Genomic DNA, 13,558 nt, shown 5'->3' on the forward strand with positions numbered 1-13,558 from the left:
GCAAATACAGTTGTGATATTTGGGTCCTCTCCTCTTCTCGCAGCAGCATTTCTTGACAAAGTGAATGATTCATAGCACTTTACCAAAGCCGTACATCCATCTCTCTAGAGCTAACAAAGACCTCATTTACATAAAAATCTGAATTTCATACTTACTCGCTAGAAACTCGAGAAGTATTTTGTTTTGTTTTGATTTTTTTCTCTCACTTCCCACGTCTTATATTTTGAGTGATCGTCTTAGTTCTTGCCATGTTCAAGTAGCTCATACATCTTTCCTGGTGATTTTCAAACAAACTCTGGCTTTTATTTCTGTACCTGCAGTTGGAAAAGTTAAGATAAATAAACTCATCATTTAAACCTCATAATTTATAAGGTGAAACGTTTCTTTAAAGCAGTACTTCTCAAATGGTGAAATGGAGCCCCCTAGGGGTGGGGGAAAGGGAGATTCCGGGGGGGGGCATGAGGGGCTTCAAACGTAATATGGCACGCTGGACATAAGTGTACCACTGCTGTAATGCTTGAATGATAACGAGCCTCCATCCACTAGGTGGCAGTATCTCATATAGTGGTTTGTACAGATAAAAAATAGGGGACAACGGGGAAATACGACAGAAATGACCAAGAACCACTGCTTTTAAGCAAGAGCTTACACTGAAGAAGACTTCCAGATGATTTAGAACAGTGGTTCTCAAACTGTGGTACGCATACCACCGGTGGCACACGAGCGCTCTCTACTGGTATGCGGGGAAAATTCAATATAAAATGAGTATAAAAAGTATGAGAACCACTGATTTAGAACATCTGTAGAACTCTGTCTCTGATATAGGTCGAACATAGCCGAACAGAATTGTCCTCCTGGTTGTTAATAGAACATTTACATTCAACATGTGACAGGGCCAGATGCTAGATTCACCTTAGTAGATGAATGTATGTGTGTCTCACACAGTAAATTAGTAAATAGGTCAATCAAATACATTCTTTCCCCATCTCATCTTGTGAGCTCTGCCAGTATAAAGTGATCCTATATCGGGATAGCCTCAGCTGGAGTACCCGCTGATCAGTACATTGATGGTCACAAGGCCACATAAAGCGAAAAAAACAACCAAGGAGCAGGAACAGAACAGAGGGAACATGCAATATCCACAAGCACAGACCATAGCTTCCTGCTAGATGCACACTCGTAATTTCTCAGAAATTGAGGTGAATGTCAACGCGTAAGAAAACACTTAACACTCAAGGAAATGAAAAGGCACGAGATCAGCAATCAGCTGGTGTACTTTATGACGGGAGGGTAAACTCAGTACCCTGTTCTTACTGTCTTGTCAATGACTTAATCACATATAAACAGTCTCGTAAGGAGAAGCAGCTCACAGCGCATTTCATTTGTAATGAAATTCTGTAGACCGACAATTATTTGCCTTGTTGGGTTTCCATACCGGCGGGAAATCCTTAACTGTTGATTAAAGTGCCTGTTGCTACATATCGTTAGCCTCACGGCACGATTGCCTAAGTCATATTATGGGCAAATTGTGCTTCATGCCCAATTTTTCTCTCTAACACTGCTGATTCAGAGTACTTTATTGGCTATATCAGTGCTTCTTAAAGTATGGGGCTAGCACGACTGGTGGGGGACGGAGACATGACATCAAGGTTCAAGTGATGATGGCACAACTGCACTTTTACTGGGCTATATCCTCAGCCAATCGGCGTACTTGATACATTTCATAATCACTATCTGCACTTTAAGGTAAAAAAACAAAAGTGAAGTAGTAGTAGCATAGAACTACTTCACTTGTTGTTTTGACCTTATTTTCTAAAAACCTCAAAATATGACTAATCATTATTCCTGATAATTCACAAACATTTTTTTTCCATATCTTAAAACTGAGTGTTCAAAGTGCTAGGCAACCCTGCATGTTTGGTATGCGTGAAGACACCACACAAGCCTTGCAGGGAGGATTTTGGAATGAAGAAATCAAACTGGAGCCTGGCCAACAGCGGGTGTCTGCAATCTGTGTATTTGAAGGACAGGCGAGGTGAGACATGAAAGTTCAACCTGATTGGAATCCCCTATCCTTTATGTAGTGACAGTCAGCTAAAAGACTAAAAGTGACAGAAAAGGCCTATTGCCACACTGTCAATCATCCATTGTTGCTGTTTTTCAGGATTGCTAGATTAAACAACACAACATTACCACACTCTATAAATAAAAATTTAAATTGAAGAAAAAAAAAAAAAAAGCATTGCGAAACAGATTCAACGATCGCAGGGTCAAAAGAGATTTGATCTCTACTCACAGAGAATCCGTGTTAATTAAGGTACAAATTACAGCCATACAGACTGAGTTGGGTTTATGAACTCATAAAATCCACCAGTTCTGAGCAGAACACACAGGCTGTCCTGGAAACACTCAGTACAATGTAAAATATCGTGTGCTGTTTTGTATTTTACTGAGGCAGTGAGCTGAAATCCCACTGTAATCGATGTTGAAGTGATATTTTCCCACTCATGGCATAAAGGGTCAGGCAGGGTTCACGTAGACAGACACGGTGGTTGTCAAACTACAATGTTTGTTTAACTGTTGTTGAGCCTTCACCTTGTAACTCTTAACATTCAGGTTCTGCTCGTTTTCTTTCAATTTCACAGTGACAATCAGAGCAATACTATAAGGCTCCAGGTCGAAGGTATGGTATGGTATATCAAAATATATACTCCATTATTATACCAATGGGGTATTTGCGTATTCATCTGCTCCTCTTGCCAACTAGTTCCTGTGCGAAATTTGTTTTAATACCACACATCACAAGGTTAGGTTGTAGGACGTTGGTAAACCTTACACCCCCTGTATTAGCCATGTCTTAATGCTACCAGAAAAAAAAGAACATAAATCCTAATCTCAGACAGGAGATTGAAAATGCTTGGTCAGGATGTGCATTGCTTTAGAAAAATAAAATAAAAATTTCTTTCCTCAACAAACCCCTTTTTTTGTTTTTGGCTATTCCTGTTGTCATCCCAGGAGGATTATCTGCATTGTTGATTTGTCATGTATATTTTACAGGATCCTCTTTATGATGCAGCCCTAAACATGTATCTATTACCAGGACTGCACTGCCAGTACTGGAGTATATTCATCAGCTTCAGTGTTTTTCCCAAGAGGAAGTTCTTTCTTCTGTACACGTGCACACTATTTAGAGACTAGATACGTTGTGAAACATTAAATTGCTGTGCTCCATGAATGATGACACAATTATTATGTCCAGTCAAACGACTTAAATCAACATACTGAATGCATGCATGCCTGCAAAACGTAATCACAGCGCTGTCAAAAAAGTCTCGGATTTTTACATCCACGCAGAGTATTGAACACATTGCAGCGTAATCTATGAATTTCACTGGGTATGCACCGTGGAGAACAGTGTCCAGTTAGACAGATAACAGACCTTTCAAGAAGAATAATGTTTACTACGGTGAAAAATCAATGGTAAGTTTATCAGTGATCCTAGTGCTGGTGCTATTCTTCTCATGGTTCTGCTAAATTATACTGTGCATGACACATGATGTGCTAGTGCAGGTCCAGATAATTTTCCGGGGTTGGGAAAGTAACAACAATTTATCTCAGAGGGGGTGGCCCAACAAACAAAACATACAGGCTGCCACTGATCGCCCACTTCAAAATTGCTTTTCTTGGTCACATTAAATCTGCACGGTGTACGCTTACCAAGTAATACACAAAAGACTATGATGTTTGCTGTATATAGTTAGTCAGAATTCGATCCTTCTAGCTCTGTACAGTGAACAAAAGCAGTGTCTTGTGTAGTAATCAGCTTTAAGCACCACTTAGACTCTTACAATGTAACAACAAATGTCCTATAATAATCAAAATTAAATTTAGAACAGTAACAACAATATATTATACTCTACATCAGTAGTACTCAGCTTTGTATAGTAAACATACGAGTGCAGTGTGCGGTAATCAATTTAAAGCATGTTGTATTATTTTCACAGTAAAACAACAATATCTAAAATCTCTTAATCAGTAACTATGCAGCATAACTACAGATCGTTGGAGGCTCTGGTCTTACCCTGTTAACGCTGAGTGCAACGGATGGTCTTCAGGATGGGTTGTGCAGGGCCTGCAGCTCTGGTTTGAGACATTTCTAGATATATTAAAAAATACATTCAAAATTAGTCTGTGGAAATCGATAGTCATGGTCAACACTGACATTTAAAGACAAAGATGTGTGTCATTTGATTTATTAAAAGCTTAGTCAGACCATTAAGCAACAGCTTACTTTTACCTTTTTAAATATATGAAAGGGCAACTGCATTTCAGCAGGCAAGTAATAAAAAAAAGGATTAATTCACATATTGCTGGTGATAGTTTAACAGCATTTTTAAAAAAATACTCTACCTTGGCGACCTTTCAGAGTAGGAAATGTCAGATAAATTGGGAGGTTCAGATAAACTGCTGTAGCTGTCCTCTGACTCAGGACTCTGTGCATCTGAAACACAGTCAACACTTCATTAATTTTATTTGTAACTGAACATACATGATTTAATTCTATTTTTAATAAGGTCTATATGATTATTCTTGCATATAGAATAATGCATATATTTAACAATTTTACATTAATTATAAGATACAGCATGAACTGCATATATTTAACAATTTTACATTAATAGTGCCAGTCATTCACTGAATCACTGTAAAATAGTACAAAGCACCACAGCACATGTTTTTAAGCATGTCCCTGACACCTGTTTTGGTCGGCTGTCGCTGCCTGACTGAATTGATTGTCACCTGCACTCCTTGCTAATTTTTCTCTTATTGAAGAAATTGGAGATATCAACCTACCTTTGTTTCGTATTGCCTGTAGTCATTGAAGAAACTTCCACAAACACAACGAAAAGCAACGTTAGAAGTTATTTGTATCGTGCCAACAGCTAACGTTGCTATGCTAACGTCACTGAAACCGTTGTTTACGTTTATCCAGATGGAGAGCTAATTAGACTAAAATTAAAAACACCTGTAGTGTTGTTAAAGAACAGTGTGCCAGAAAAATGGAAACAAATTAGGCCCAATTGAAACTAAAGTTGCCAAAACACTGCTGTGACGTTCTTACAGAACCTGTTGTGTCGTTCTTACCTTTAATTCGGTGAACTTCGGAGTATCACTTAGCAAACAAAAGTCCATGACAAGTGATGTTTCACGAGTTTATTAACAAAATAAAAGCTTTAGGAGTAAACAGTCTAGTCACAAAATTATTTCAGTTTTACTTCCGGTTTTTACATGCAGTGTCGGTAAAGAGCTTGACGCAATTATTGACATACCATGAGCTAATGACCATTGGGTGGGGTAGACCAATCAGATTATAGGGAAGTGGGCCACCTCTGGAAGCCCACTGATTATGTGATTAATTTATATTCATATTTCATTCATATATATATATATATATATATATATATATATATATAATTAAAACAAAAGCACTCAAAGAACTGTGTTATTTCCGGGCTGCTTATAACAACACATTATAAAGTTTAACCCAAAAGACAGGACTTTGGACCAACATTGCACAGGAAGTCGAACATTTGTGTTATTTATCATTGAGAAACATGACCTTTCTATAAAAACAAAGTATAATTTTATAGAGAATTGTACAGCAGCTCAGTTAATGACTGGACACTTTCCTCCTGAGGTGAATGAGTACTTTTCCCTGAGTCATCAACACAGTCACTGTTTTGACTTTACTGCTGAGCCATGTCTTTTTCATAGGCTGTTAACTCCCCAATTTATTAGGCGACTGGGGAACTTGACCTTTTGGTAACCTCTCTCAACAGTTTATTGATTACGAGACTTTTGCTTGGAAGTTTATTTATTCATTTATTTATAAGTTGGTAGGTAGGTTGCAAGAAAGGAAAATAGGTCGGTAGGTAAGGAGGTATGTTGGTAGATTTTTAAGTAGGATAGTTGGTTGTTAGATTTGTTAGTTGTTTTTGTTGGTAGGTGCTGTTCGAAGGTTGGTTGAAGGATTGTTCAACCAGTAATGTTACATTACACCTGACTGGTGCAATGGACATTAATTCAGCTTAGGATGCTGAAATATAAGCAGATTCTATTGTTACCTATGGTATAATTCCCAAATGGAATACTCGGGTTGGGCAAACATTAGGTTCCGAAATTTGATTGGATGTAGAATGCTGGGCTTAATAATGCAAATAAAACGTACAAGAATAAACCTAGACTTTCAAAGAAAATGTTGGCACATTTGATGTCTGCTGCCATCTAGTGGCATCAACAGAAATAACAGTGAATTCATTGTAATAATAAGATACAAAGCCCGTCAGACTTTTTTTCCTACCTTTTCTACAGTCACATGACTCAACTGTCCAATATCTGAGCATTAACGTTGCTGATTGCTACATTTGTGAATATGAATTTGTAAATTAGCAACTGCAAACATGAATCTTCTGATTCCTACGTGTGTGATTATGACGTAACAAATCAGCAATTTTATAATATTTATAAGCAATTTTGTAAGCAAAATAGCAACTTTTCTATTTCTCTGAGCGATTTAGTACACTGATTACGTAGTTTAACCCGAACTGCTAGGAACACAGCTAGCTGATAATACCTATTGTTTCTCACCTTGAAGAACCGTGCAGTTGTTATCACTTTTGCATGTTTTTTTTTCCCCCCCCTCAGACTTCTGAAGTCATTAACCCAGTGGTTATAGGGTACTGAAGCTCCCAGAACCCCAGAATTCACACTGTGTGCAGGTGTTTGTGAATCTCTTTTTCGCTGTGTGTGTGTGTGTGAGTGTGTGTGTGTGCTCTGCGCCTTGTAGTCTCCAGAGAGATTTGATTTATATCCTGCCTCAGTCTGTTGTTTGGCATCCTCTCACTCTCTGCTGCCCTCTGTCCCCCAGAGCAGGATGGAGCCAACGCTTAACAACCAAATCACATTACTTCCAAGCCAGCACCTTTCCGCAGGCTCAAACACCCACTTTTAATTAAAATTCAATCACTTACAACAATAATAATAGAAAAAAAAACACAATAGGAATTTGACAGGAATTTAACACTCTCTGACATAGACATCGCGTGATCGTAGAAATACTACGTCTGTCTGTAGAAAAGGACCAGTAATGAATACACTATATTCTTGTGTATGACAGAGTTAGTGAAGGTAGTGAAATGGTAATACTGCAGGGACACTTTTCACGTTTGAAACGAAGATTAGAGCCCAGGGCAAATGATGGCACAGCTGTAAAAAAAAAAACCATTCTCCCAGCAATGGGGAGACAGAAAAAAGGCAATTTGACATTTGTACATTAATGATGTGAGTACAATGGACCAGCCGGGAGCCACTGCTGTGAATGCCAGCATACATTTAAAGGAGCCGGAGTATAACATGGCATTACGATCCACAGGTGTTGCCAAAGTACTGCGCATCAAACTACATTTGTGTCTAAAGCCAGTCAAACAACAACAATCTTCAGGGTACTTAGAGTGAGCAGACTGACATACGGACGGATAAGGCTCTCATCCGGTGATGAGAAGCAATCACCACATGTGCCCCGGGCACTTATTTAAATCAATACCCTTTAAAGGGGTTTAGAAAAGGCAAATGAAGGCACTTAAAAATCTTTCAGGTTCTGCTTTGGCTCTGCTTCTGTTGCTCTGTGGCTGTTTCTGTAGATAGAGATGCAAATGAAAAACCAAAAAAAGACAAAAAAAAACAAAAAAACATTTTTTTTAAGTCGTAACCAGGCAGCCAAGGAGACATGGCAGCATTTCTGGACATCAACAATGGACAGAAATAGCCAACAGCAAACAGGTGTGCAGTGCTGGATAAGGGAGAGGAAAAAACCAAAAAAACGTCCTAGCTAAAACAACTCACATTAGCATCTAAGAAGCCAAACGAAATGATGGAATTAAATCGATTTGTTATATCCTTTAGGCTGTGCTTACATGTGGCGGGGATGCCGTGCTGTACCCCCGCAGGCCTCACGTTAAAATCTCAACTTTTTCGTACTCCCAGAAAGACTGTTTATCCATTTACTGCCTCTTCATTTCATCGGCGGGCCGAGGAGGAGCGTGTTCCTCCTGCTCCTGTTTCTTCCCTGAACTAGCCTGCAGGTTTATTAGTCCCACCACAGTGGGCCACCTTTCCCAGCACCTCATTCATTTTACTTTGTTGTCAATTTAGGCCGTGCAGCCTGATGTCTTTGCCCTTTATCTCCCATTTAATTTTACACCTTGACTGATGACTGAATCGCGCGGAAGTCGGAGGGAAAAATCCGCACGTAATACAAATCGCACAGGTGCACTTGTTGGCCCGACTGCTGTGTCGTCTCAATTAGAAACACAGACCATACATCAACAACACATTTTGTTTTATTTCTATACAAAGGGTAGCGACATAAACCACAGGAGGTCTTCGACCTGCGGTGTTTTGTGCTTACGTAGCCATAAATAATAAATCCTATAAATTTATTAGGAAAGCCTTGTTACGTCATTACGATGTATGGTATTAAAACAAATCCCGCACATTTTCAAGCGGCGCCATACATTATATATACATATATGCATACCAACAGACATCAACCTGCTGTTACTTGTCATTCTGTGCCAGCAATATAAAAAAAATATTGTTATTTGTCACACTTAGGAATGTAATTGTATCTGGATTAGTCATGAATAATCACAGTAAATTACCTTAATTTCCCAAAGGGAAATTCAGAGGCATCTATCCATCCATCCATCATCCATCCATCTATCTATCTACCTATTAATTGTCAATCCAAAACAAATTAAATTGTTTGACAGACATTTTCAGGGTACGTGAGCAGACAGCACTCAGGAGACAGGATCATGTGCAAGAGATTATTAAAAAAAGCGAAAACTTAAAACTTAAATCTGAAAGTTAATCCAACATAAACCTGAACTCAGTCTTAACTCAGGGAACACAGGACAGGTAGGAAAGGAAAACAGAGACGGCGTGAACATGTTAGGAATAACATAGGCATCACCAAGGAAACAGCCCTGGAATTCCGTAATACAGAGAACGTCACATGAACAGGAGAAACAACAAGACCCAGGAGAGACATTTTTTTGTACAAAGATTTGTATCTTTGTACATAAAGAAACACAGTAGGTACATATACACATTTACTAATAACTGTGTTGACACCAGCAAGAGTATTTTGATCAGGTTTTGGTCTGACTTGAACTAGAGCCAGCTCATAAAGTGGTCATTTTAGCACAAGATGATCACGTGTCAAAATGACAGACTTCCAATATGCAAATATTCTGCGCCATATCGTTTTCTTTTTTTTATTTGGGCTGATGGCACAAAGCATACATCAAAGAGGTTTTGTTGTTCTTCCTGGGGAGAAATGATCTTTCATTGTGGAGAAAAAAAAAAAAGTTTCAGATCCGTGCGTTATCCAGAGATCTGGGTTTTAAACGAGGCGCAAGCTCAGCAGGACGGTGTGGGAAAAAAAATGTTGTGAAACCCTGAGGGAAGGCCAGTGCCATCTATTAGCCTGAGTCTCAGCAGTGTGAAACTGATTTACATTTATGTGTGATTAGTGAGAGCATTCTAGATGAGACTGTTAAAGTGAGGAAGGGAGAAAAGTTGGCAGACTTTACAGTATTTTGATCTTATTTTGTCCTTTTACTGCATTGGAAAAAAACCCCCACACCTTTTAAATAAGTTCAATTCATGATATGAATGTCATTTATACGCCGCATCAAAACACAAGCAGCCAATCAGATGGCATTATTTTGGTATGATTTCCTCGTAGAGGTGCTGCTAACTCAGCGTGCTGCACCTATGCTGATGCTGATTCGGACTCTGGGTCAGCATTGCGAGCCTGGCCAGACTGGCTATAAAACATATCACCCTCCAGCTGCATGCTTTATAGCACCTTCTGCCCAGACCTCGTGGCTTCCCACATCTGGAACTCAACTATTACTGTGCCCTCTCTCCTCTTTTAGAGTAAGGATTGAGAACCTCACCTCACCCCAAGCAACTGTGACCACAATAGCTGCCAGCAGGGGTCAGCAGTAGCGCCAACCACTCCTGCAAAGCATTTTAAACCACACTGATTGAATTATTTTTGTTTGTTAAATAACAAACACAGACAAATCCAAGGTCAGCAAAAAGGGGAGTGTCCATTAGTGCCGGCTTGGGATTGGCTTCATGGTCAAATCGTCACCAATGACAGCAGCTGCACGGTAACTGAGGATATGCCGTTCTGATAGATATGCTAAAATGTCAGGATAACGTCAGTGGAGTACTTCTGTTGCCTCATTGTTTGTTGTCAATGTTTTGTAACATTAACATCTGCAGGGTAAAAACAGTCGGAATCTTGGCATTCGATGCACGATTGTTAGCAACAGCAGCAGCAGCAGCAGCAGCAGTTCTGTAGTTTATGCTCTGTAATGACTACAAAAATGACTTAGGGCGAGTTCTGCTTTCTCCGGGCTCATAAATATGATGCATTTCTGTTTACACTGGCATCTACATGGAAGAGGAAACAGCTACCAGACTGACTTTTGTTTCCGTGTGTGTTCACTGCTCCGACTGGCAGAGGTCACGCACCGTATTGCACCGCCGCTCCATAATGTTTGTTTAACAGCTCGGATAAACAAACTTTCCTCGAGTAATAACCAGTGGCTTCCGACAGAAAAAACTGAATAAATGTGGAAGCTACTAGAAGGTCATGGTAATGTGCATGAACTGGACTGAAAAGAAGTAAAAGGAGCGGGGTCGGGGCCGCCGCCTGCCGAAAAGACATCCTCTGTCTCCTTGCAGCCTCGCGTTCCATTTTCAGCTGAGTGCACTCTTTAGCAGAAATATCGATGTCGCCCGTGAGGTACAGAGGACTTGGATGAAGATGTCTCAGTCCCTGTGCGGTAAAACAAGAGTGAAGGCAACAGCGCGGCAGCAGGAGGAACAACACATACAATATTTATAGCTCTGTTCAATACAGTGAGAGGAAGGAGGAAGAAAAATGGAGCTGAACCCCTCAAGTAGTTCAACGTACAATTCATCCTGTGTCTGGCTTGAAACAGTCGTGCGAATCAGACTCTGGCATCGAAGAATAAGTACCTGCAATAAAAGGGTGTAGAACCTGGTCCCCTGGTACAAAACATGGACTTTTTAGCAAACACTGGAAGAAGCATTACTTTGTACAACCCTCCGGTTACATAACACGAGTTTCACAAGTCTGCAGAGCCGACGGAATCTCAAGTTTGACTTGGAAGTTTTTGGGTGCCGATCCACTGACGCAACACCAGCAGTTCTTAAAATCATGCAGCTCAAAAGTATTTGTGAGACTGAAGATTTCAGGAGATTTGCTTTGTTTTCGACGATGTAATCTGTTTCTCACCATGATCCACTTCAGGACGGATAGACAATACTTTCCAAAAGCCTAAGGTAGGTACCGAAAATGCAGCAGACTGAGAATTCTTTAAAAAAAACAGAGTGTTGGTGGTCTAGTCTATTCTAATCACGTCTTATCTAATCTACTCTATTCTAATTAGGGATGTCCGATTTTGCCGATATTGTCCAAACATTCAATTTCCGATTCCGATATCAAGCGATACCGATATAGCCGCCTCCCCCGAAATTGTGTTTCAATTAACGTTCTTCAGAGAACTAAGGCATCTGACTGGTCTGTCGCCGGCGCATTGCACTATTTTTAGAGCACACATTATTTGGCGAAACCCAGGCATTGGATTTTCGGGTTTTCATTATCTGCGAAAAAACAAGCTAATATCGGGCCGATATTATGAGACATCCCTTATTCTAATCTATTGCGAAAAAATAAGCTAATATCGGGCCGATGTTATGAGACATCCCTTATTCTAATCTATTGTAACCTCTTCTAATTTAAACTCATTTAATCTTCACCATTCTAATCTGTTGTGCTCTACTGTAATCTGATCTAATCTATTTTCTTCTAATCCAATCTAATCTAATCTATCCCAATCTAATTGAATCCTATTTTATCTAATCCAATCTAATCTAATTTATTCCACTCCACTCTAATTTGTTGTAATCTATTCTATTCCAATCAACTATAATCTAATCTAATCATACGGTATTATTAGATTACTATTCAAATCTGTTCTTTTCTAATCGAATCTATTCTATTCTAATTGAATCTATTCTAATCCAATCTAATCTAATCTAATCTAATCTGAGAACTCTTTGCAAAAACAACATCAAAACAACATCACTTTTCCCTGGTACATCTGCACACAGCTCTCTAAGGTTAAGTTAGGTCCACATTTGTTAGTTTCTTTCCAAACATCTTGCTGAACTAACCACAAGTCTCTGTGCCCTTTGTATTCAAACATTTTATTACTGTTGATTTAATGGCAAATATATGGACACGTCCAGTTAGATATATCACTAGTTCGTTTACTACATTTGGTACAGTGCATTAGGTGCAGTCACGAAAACAAACTATTAGTTGATTCATTTAGTCGGAAAGCGCACACACACACCCGCACGGTGTTTTTGCACAGTACTGTATAAAAAGTAAATAAAAAACACACACTTTGCGGGTTTCGAAACCGCAGACGGAGGCAAAAGGCACAAAGGTACGCTTTGAATCAAAGTCCACGCGGAGTTAAGCTAATACCACGTACAGCACGTCACTGATGCTGCTTCAGTTTTAGATTTCGATAAATATGCAACGGACTGGAAGGCAGTGTAATGTACAGTAGGTGGCACGGCTCTGTAGGGAATGGGCTGATATGCAATGTGTGTGTGTGTGAGTGTGTGTGTGCTCAACTCAAACCACAGTGAGGTCAGCATGCAGAGAAATGCCTACAGTTTTATTTTTCTTCTCATTAAAAGGAAACGTGTGTCTCAGAGGAAACAAATTGTTGTGTATTAAAGAAAAAGTCTTCAAACTGACACTGTCGTCACAGGAGACTATACTTTTCTCTATCAGACAGAGCCACTGTCTCCAAACCATACATCATAGCAGGTCTCACTACTGTTTTATAAACCTTCACATTCAACTTTGTACTTTGCTGCTATTCTTCGGTCGCATTTCACTCCAGACATTCCATTCCATGCTGCCTGTACCCTTTCCTCCATCTGTTTTGTGTACTGTCTATTACTCTGGATGGGTCACCCTGGGTCTCCTTACAGCTTTATCCTTCATATTTTTCTTTTGGTCAATATTAGATTTAAAATTGAATTGACGGGCCGGTTCAGTATTGGTTGGATGGAGAATGCTGGGAGAAATAATATAAATATATATATAAAGATATTTTGGCACATTTTATGTATGCTGCCATCTAGTGGCATCATCAGGAATTGTAGGATCTACATCAGCCTTTTACCATACCTTGTACCAGTGTTGGGCTCAGCGGACCAAATAGGGCAGTAGTTTGCCCAGGTCTGCTCTAAACTGGTCATAGATCTGAACGTGAATGTGTCATTTTGCAGTGCCTCATCTTCACATTGGAGTTGAAAACACTCGATTTTGAACTCTATCCTGAGAGTGGGCACATCTTTGTCATGGAAC

General features: G+C 39.6%; 1 protein-coding gene across 1 annotated transcript in view; it reads right to left on the reverse strand.

The window, feature by feature from the left end:
* pcdh15a (protocadherin-related 15a) overlaps positions 1–5,126 on the reverse strand; it is a 206,765-nt gene extending 201,639 nt beyond the window's left edge. Inside the window, exons 1-3 of the mRNA XM_025060675.1 lie at positions 4,855–5,126; positions 4,411–4,501; positions 4,082–4,156 (exon numbers count right to left, since the gene is read on the reverse strand). The gene's annotated coding sequence lies outside the window, so the exon portion shown is untranslated. The remainder of the gene's footprint in view (positions 1–4,081; positions 4,157–4,410; positions 4,502–4,854) is intronic.
* Positions 5,127–13,558: the final 8,432 nt, after the last annotated feature.

Source organism: Cynoglossus semilaevis, chromosome 12 (assembly GCF_000523025.1).
Source record: "Cynoglossus semilaevis isolate Cse_v1.0 chromosome 12, Cse_v1.0, whole genome shotgun sequence".
NCBI lineage: Eukaryota > Metazoa > Chordata > Actinopteri > Pleuronectiformes > Cynoglossidae > Cynoglossus > Cynoglossus semilaevis.